Source organism: Momordica charantia (assembly GCF_013281855.1).
Source record: "Momordica charantia cultivar OHB3-1 chromosome 6 unlocalized genomic scaffold, Mcharantia_2.0 BLBB01000006.1, whole genome shotgun sequence".
In the NCBI taxonomy this organism is placed as follows: Eukaryota; Viridiplantae; Streptophyta; class Magnoliopsida; order Cucurbitales; family Cucurbitaceae; genus Momordica; species Momordica charantia.
Window position 1 is genome coordinate 14,237,816 of NW_028275164.1, and position 8,322 is coordinate 14,246,137.

An 8,322-nucleotide genomic window follows, 5' to 3' on the forward strand; every position below is an offset into this window, starting at 1 on the left:
TCGTCTATTAAATACATGCAAGCGAACTGATCACCTATCTTGTCAAAGTTTTCTACCAAATAGGAAGTTAAAAAGTCAGGTCCAAAACTTTTACTAACATTTTGCCTTTTACTTCTCCTAGGTTCAGAATCTATTGTATCATTAGATCTAGGTTCAGAATCTAGCATACCAACAGAAGTGGAGAGCAACGATATGCATGCAGTTTTTTACGTACCACCAGATTCACCATCAATTATAATTATAGGAAAGATATTTTTAAAAAATACAGCATCTCTATATTCACATATTGATTTGTCATTCAAGCTCATGAACCTATATGCAAAACTATTTTGAGCATAACAAATGAAAACACAATCAAAAGTTTTAGATCAAACCGTAGGTTTTTTGAATGTTAGATATGTCACCTTTGCTAAGCACCCCCACACCTTCATGTAGCTCAGGTTTCGCGAATACCCTTTCCAGAGCTCGTATGGTGTCTTATTTAGCCTTTTGTGAGGACCCTGTTAAGAATAAAACAGGCAGAAAGTGCAGCTTCCCCCCACATATCATCAAATAGACCAAAACTTAATAGCATGACATTTATCATTTCTTTTAAAGTTCTATTTTTCCGTTCAACTATTCCATTCTGTTGAGGTGAATATGGAGCATTAAATTCATGTATAATTCCACTTGATTCACAAAAATCTCTAAGCGAATTATCATTATATTCACCACCCCTATCTGATCTTATCCTTTTTATTTTTCTATCTAATTGGTTTTCTACTTCAGCTTTAAATTTAAAAAACATGATACTAACTTCATCTTTAGATTTTAAGAGATATATTTTCGTATATCGAGAAAAATCATCAACAAAAAAAATATAGTATTTTTTTTCCACCTCTGCTAGTTGTGTTTTTGAAATCAGCTAAATCAGAATGAATTAATTATAGGAGTTCAGTACACCTTGCAGTGACATGCTTAAAAGGTTTTTTTTTGCAAACTCTGCTTCTACACAGACATGACACTTTGTAGTTTCAGGCAAATCAGAAGCATTTATTAAATTTAGAGTCATAAGCCTTTTAATTGATGCAATATTCATATGTCCTAATCTATCATGTCACACATCAAAAGACTCAACGATGTAAGCAAACTATAATTAATTTCATTGGAGGAAGTAGTGTTGAGAACAAACAAACCATTTGCTAAATAGCCCTTACCAACAAAGTCACCATTTTTTGTGATAATAACCTTGTCAGCCTCAAACACAATCCTAAGTCCGGCTCGGTTTAGTAGACCTCCTGACACCAAATTCCTAGACAGGGAAAGAACATATAGCACATTACTTAATGATAAAGAGTTTTGTCAGATGTGAGTTTCAAGAGAACCTTCCCTTTCCCAAGTACTCAAGCTGTGGCAGAGTTTCCCATGAAAACACACACTGTTGGCAGAGTCCTGAAAGTCATTGAAGAGGTCACGGTTCGAGCAGAAATGTATGGATGCTCCTGTGTCAAGAATCCAGTTAGATTTGTTCTCTACTAGATTTGCTTCCACAACCACATCGGCAATGATGTCATCCGTCTGTATAAGGTTAGCTTGTGGAGTAGCCATTTGATCTTTCCTATCTTCCCTCTGAGTGCACTAAAAGGATTTGTGGCTGGGTTTTCTGACTGGTGATTTGCTGAACGCACGCACTAAGCGTGGTAACAATTCTATAGATGCAAGCGCACACCTGTCAGAGTAATATAAAATGGATGGAGTATCCAAGTATCGATCCTCAAGAACTTCTAAATAATTTCCAAACTCTAAAGTTTTAAAGAATAGTGAATGTTGAAATGAGTGATTCTTGTAAAATGGGAAGTGGTCACAAATAATGGTTTTGGATTTGGGATTTGGACTTATGATGATAAAACCTAGCCCTAATTACTTCAAGTTAGCCAACAAAGAATCAAGGATAAGCTAAGGAGGATATGCATTTTACTTTAGGAACCAACGACTACGCTTTTCACTTGACTTATGTCTAAGCAAGTTCAAAGTCCTAAGACATTCCCTAATATGTCTATTATGAGAGATATCTTAGTTTTAGGATGGAAATAGTCGCAACCTCGGGTTAAGGTCCTATGTCTAGGCTACTTAAGCGGAACCCTTATGTCTAAGGTGCTCCTCTCCTCGATTTAACCACTCAACAATGCAAATAAGCAACCTTTTCAGTATTGACTTGTTAAGACTTACAGTGGCCTTCTCTAAATCCTAACTTTTTGGGAAAACATGTTGAGCAATGAATGGAAAGCAAAAACACTACTTCTTAGCAACCCTTTTTAGAAATAAAAGGCTAACTATCCATAACCGGGCTAGAGACGGGAATTTAGAAAGACATATTGAATAAAATACAGCAAGTAAAATGGTTGAAATTGGAATGCAGGTGTGAAAAACAAAAGTTAACTAACAGAGAGTTTTTATCGGGATTGAGAGCTTCGCCCTTCTCTTTCAAGCAAGAGGGAGTGTCACGTGCTTTTTCCTCCAAAAACACAACTCTCTTAACTAAAAATAAAGTAAAGGCAAAGAGAAGATAAGCAAAGTGCTGGTTTTTTATATATTTGAATAAGTAGAAAATAACTAAGTACAAATGGAAACAAAACAAAGCTCAATAAAGGAATGTAAAGTGCTCGGGATTTAAAAACCAAAAGCAACTAATGAAAGCAACTCAAAAGTACTTAGAAAGCAACAAAGAAACACTAAAAATGATCAAGAGAAGAAAGCAAGGCTTGATGACTTTGGTGGAGAAGCGGCTGGAATTTATAGTTGTGTAGAATTGGTTAGGTAGGTCCTAAAACGATGGTGAATCACCCATTTCCAACATCTTTGACTGACTAAATCGTGCTCAAACTGATAGTGGAACACTTCTTCTACACATATGCATCGGTTGGAACCACCAAAACGCATTGGAAGACGCGTTTCATTAAGGGCAAAGTTGGAAGAAAACTAGTTTTTCTGCAGCCACGCAGGCGCTTGGCACCTCCCATGTAGGTTTTTCCGACTTTTTGCTTCTTTTGATTAATTTGCACTCCCAAATGGTCCTAAAATGTCATAAATACAATATAAGCCAACCACAAACCATCATATATGAATTTTGCATGAATTGGAACTCAAATGACCGAGAAAAAGTCAGAAACAAAGTTAAAACATAGTAAAAAGAGCATCTAAAACCTTCTTTTTACGCATGTAAACAAGCGTAATCATTTTCCACAGACATAGCAGACCAGTTTAGATTTCTCGATTCTTCCACAAGTATTTTTAGGTTTGAGACCTTTGTTCTTTTTAGCTTTATCCTTTGCAATTTGCTTCCCTTTATTCTTGAACCCGTCTTTGGAAGCACTAGAAGATTCAACTAAGTTAGCTTTAACTGAATTTAGGGATTGAAAAAAGAGCTTATCCTTTAGCCTGTTGGCTTCCTCCGTGCGCACGTGACTGATCAGCTCTTGCAGAGTCAGGTCCTTCTTCTTATGTTTCAAGTGGTTGTGATAATCACTCCAGGAATAAGGGAATTTCTCGAGCAACACATTGGCCTGAAGAATCTCGCACATCTTCATGCCTTTAGACAGTACACTTGCCACTAGGTTCTCGTACTCATGAACCTGGTTCATCACCGATTCATCGTCCGACATTTGAAATTCAAGCCATTTACCGACGACGTACTTCCTTCTGTCAGCATCGTCCCCACCATATCTAGACTCAAACATGTCCCAAATGATCTTTGCAGATTTTTGGACTACAAAGAGATAAAAAAGAGAGTTGTTCATATGGTTGAGAAGATGCCCAAGGATCGTTTTGTTGTCTTTCTCGAATTTGTCAGCTTCGACAACAGTAGACGTCCCGGGAACAGTAGCAGCAACTGAAACGGTGGTAGCGACAATGGTAAGCGGACCAGTGACGGTTGCGGTGACGGTAGCGGTAATTGTAGCAGCGGCGGCAATAGTGGTGGCAGCGGTAGTAACGGCGACAGGCTGAGCAGTAGTGAGAATGCTACTCAAAGAAGATCAATAACTTTTGTGACCATCGGTGGTAGTTGGATCCGTCAAGTGGTTCTAATTTTGACAAGTCTGGTAGGACCTTCGCAGATCAGATAGCAGCCATTAGTAGTTTTTGCTTTGAATTGTAGGAAAATAAAGGACAAAATTGGAACCAAGAGGTAAAAACGTTTGTCGTGGGCGAAACCACTGCCTTGAAAGCAAAATCGGTACGACCTCCGTGCTAAATCGTTTTACTGTCAGTACGCTCCCCAAGGTTAACACAACCTCCAATTCAAACGTGCACTCGTCGGAATGGGAGTTGAATCAATCTCGTGTTAGTTAAGATAGTTGAAAGAGGTGGGAAAAGTGAAGGAATAGATGGGAGATTGAGATGAATGGGATGATTTGAAATGGCAGGGGAGTCAGTCTTTTATAGTGACAGAGTGGCCCAAAATAACATTGAAATTTTAAAAAATAAAAATTAAAAAATGATTTTAACCACCCATTTGTCCTTCAATCAACGTTCATCTATCTACATATCCAACAATTCCTCTGGGTTGCCAGAAATTTGTCCCAAAAGGAAAGTCAGGCCCGAGCCAACGCGGCGCGTGTGGGCCTTGGTCTTGGCTTGCCTCACACCAACTTATAAACCCAATACAGAGTCAATGCTTATAAACCAACTTCCCAAATGTTATCCTTCCGATGTGGGACAACAACAGGTTTTAATATTTGTCATTCCTAACACTCTTTAGTGCATGCAGAACAAAATGGGAGAAATAAATTCTGGCGATGCTCTCAGAGAAGGCGAAAAATGATAGATGAAAACAAGAGAGAAGATGAAGGGGAAGGAGAAATAAGAACACCATTTTTTTAAGGGGTTAGACATACAACCTTCATCCACTATAGGGAGAAGATCTTTACTAATTTTCACCGTACAAATTTTACAAGGTAACTTTCTCAACTACTCCCACGTACAAAATTAATTGGTTTTTTATACATGGGTTTCTAACCTTTAACCCTTGGGTAATTGATACAATTACTATGAGTCTTGAGATGATTACATGGTCGGACTTGTTGAAGCTTTGCCAGGTTGACTTATTGAAGCTTTAGATAATATGCCATGTTTGGTTAATTCACTCAGACCTTTGCTGCTGATATGTGAATCTTTTGTGCCATAAATCTCCATTGGTTAGTTCCCCACCCGTAGAGACTAAAGCTGTGCTGAATTTTTCAACATCTTTAACAACAAAAAGTCGATTGATTTTTTCTCCAACAAGCACCAACCTGTAATCTTTTGATACCTCTAGAGTACCATCTTACGCACTATATTTACAGTTGATTGAACCTAACATTTCCAACGAGATTAAATTTCATATGCCTTACATTTTGTTAGATTTTCGTGTTGAACCATCTTTTAATCTCAAATAAACAGTGCATATTCCCACAACCTTTCATACATTGTTATTTCCCATGTAAATAAGTCTTCCATCCCATTCCTTGTAGGTGTGAAACCACGCTTTTGATGGAGTCATGTAATATGAGCACCTTGAGTATAATACCCAGTCATGTTTTTCTAGAGAGGTGTCCCCTTGTGATTAGTGGCTGCAAGTACATCTGAGTATGTGATAGAGTTTTCACTCACTGAAACTTCTGCTCATTTCCCTTTCTTTTGCTTTGTGTTCTGTCTTTTCTGGAGGAAATAACGGTCCTTCTTTAAGTGACCTATTTTACGACAGAAGTTACACTTTTCTGGTTTTTTCTCTATCTTCGTACTGATTCTTTTGATATTTCTCATTGTTCTTGAATTTTCCTTTTACAAAATGTCCCTCTGCATTTGAGTTTTCTCTTTTTCTAGCCTGCAATTCTAGCTCCTTTGTCTTGACTGCAGAAATAATTGCATCCGTGGTTATGGATTCCCTATCGTACTTTAGTGCAACTTTCACTTCTCTATAAGATTCCGGTAGTGAATTCAGAAGAATAAATGCTTCATTCTCAGTGCTTATCTCTTGTCCAAGACTATTAAATTCTGATGAGAGTTTCTTGAAGTCGTCTAAGTTATCACTCAGTGTCTTAGAGCTATCCATCTTGTACATGAAGTATTTTTCTCGTAGATAGGCTTTGTTCGATAAATATTTTGACAAAAAAAGAGTATCTATTGTCCATTTTCATAGGCTGTTTTCAAATCTATAACCTATCTTAGAACGCTATCACTCAAATTCAGTATCAAGTTTCATATGTCATTTCTTGCATAACTTCCTTTTCTTCCTCTGTCATGGCGTCTGGCCATTTTGTAGGGTCTGTAATCGCTTTAGAGGCTTTCTGCTGCCCAAGAATTGCTTTAATCTTGGTTTTCCATAGTTCGAAATCCTATTTACCATCAAACATTTCGATTTCATACCTTGCAACTGCCATCTTGAATATTTTCTTGAAAAGAAAGACTGGTTCTTTCTGTTGATCTATCACTTTCTTTTTCTCTGCAAGCTCTAATACCAATTTTGTTGAGATTTTACCTCACCTTAAGCCTCTTGCTTCTCTTTAGTACATGCAGAACAAAATGGGAGACACAAATTCTGGCGGTGCTCTCAGAGAAGGTGAAAAATGATTGATGAAGACAAGACAGAAGATGAAGGGGAAGGAGAAGAAAAACAGCAATTTTTTAAGTGGTTCGACACACGGCCTACATCCACTATAGGGAGAAGATCTTTACTAATTTTTACAGTGGTTTCTAACCTTTAACCATTGGATAATTGGTAGAATTACTCCTTCTTGAGCTGATTTCAACTTACTCAATACTACACTCGGAATCTCGAGATATTTGGGTATCCTAAGATGCGACATCTAACCAATTTTGGATGGCCTTTTGAAATATAGATTCCTTTTCAATTTTCATAGGGTCCTTTTCGCCGTTCCTTCATATTACAACTTCTCTCTTCATAGGTTCCTTTTCAATCCTTCCCGATCACGGTACGACTTCACTAACATTAATCTCCCAAATCAAAATTATACTGTTCTATAATTTTGATAATATTTGATACTATAAAAAATTAATTATTATGTTATTGGACATAGGAATTTGAATTTAGAAGAAAATGTATAATAATTTGATTGTGGTTATAAATATTATAAATTAATTTAATCCCTTAATTATTTTTGCTCCAAAAATAAAATCTTTACGACTGTTAATTATCCTTCGAGTTTTAATAATAATGTGATTATTATACTAAATATCATATAAAATTTTTCATAAATTAATGACTAAATAGTATTGTATTAAAATAAAAAATAGTTTATCAAAAATATAGAAATAATTAATAATAAAACTTGCATATACACTGATAATTTCATGCAGGGGTGAAATTGCTAAGTATTTCTTAACTAAATAAAATAGACAATCGTGGACCCTTACTCTTTTGAGCCCAATGTTGTCGAGGCCGCTTCTTTGTAAAAGAAAATTTGCATAAAATATAAAAATAAGAAAAAAAAAATGTTGCTGCCCAGGATCGAACTGGAGACCTTTAGTGTGTAAGACTATCGTGATAACCACTACACCACAGCAACTTTACAATGATCGATGAGTTTTATATATTTTGAAATAATAATAAAGCTTTTTAAATTTTTAAATTAAAAAGATACTTTCCATATTTTAGGTAAAAATTTTCAAGATTTTATTCTTTTTTATTTGAAGTAAATAATTTGGACGTTTATATTTACTTAGTTTATATTGTAAATTATAAATGAATTCAAATTCATCTATAAGATAAAAATATGAAATAATGATAAATATATAGTTTTTTATTTTTTATTTTAGTTTCTCATTTCAACTATTTTTATCAAAATAAATTTAATTTATTAAAATTTTTTTGCTAAATATAAACTTACGACCTTTTGATCGGAGATAGGTGTCTTAACCCGTTCAATTATGTGCTCGGGTTTGCTTTGCTAAATATTTTAAGGCTATTCTGTTGTATGTATATAGATTAGTAGATTATCACCTGCCACGTAAGATTTTTTAATTCAATATTTAAAAACCCACTATTTATCAGAAAAAATAATAAATGGCAAAAAAAAGAGTTTCTATAAAAAACTTCAATTCATGGTTATAAAAGCTATACAGTTGTAAAATTTATGGATTAAAGCTTTATAATTAATTATAATTAAAGATAAAATATTTAAAAGTAAAATAGAAAAAATTTTTCATTCAATCTTTTTTAAATTTCATACATTAATCAACTTAATGAAACATTTAAATCTTCATCTATGGTTAATTTTTCAAAAATTTTCTAAATACTTTTTTGAAAACAAAAATCAAATTAAATTTAACTAAAAAAATCTAACA

At 34.9% G+C, this 8,322-nt stretch overlaps 1 non-coding gene across 1 annotated transcript; it reads right to left on the reverse strand.

The window, feature by feature from the left end:
* Nucleotides 1–7,471: 7,471 nt before the first annotated feature.
* TRNAV-UAC (transfer RNA valine (anticodon UAC)) lies at nucleotides 7,472–7,544 on the reverse strand. Its single transcript has one exon. It is a non-coding gene; the product is annotated as a tRNA-Val (tRNA).
* Between the last annotated feature and the right edge of the window lie 778 nt (nucleotides 7,545–8,322).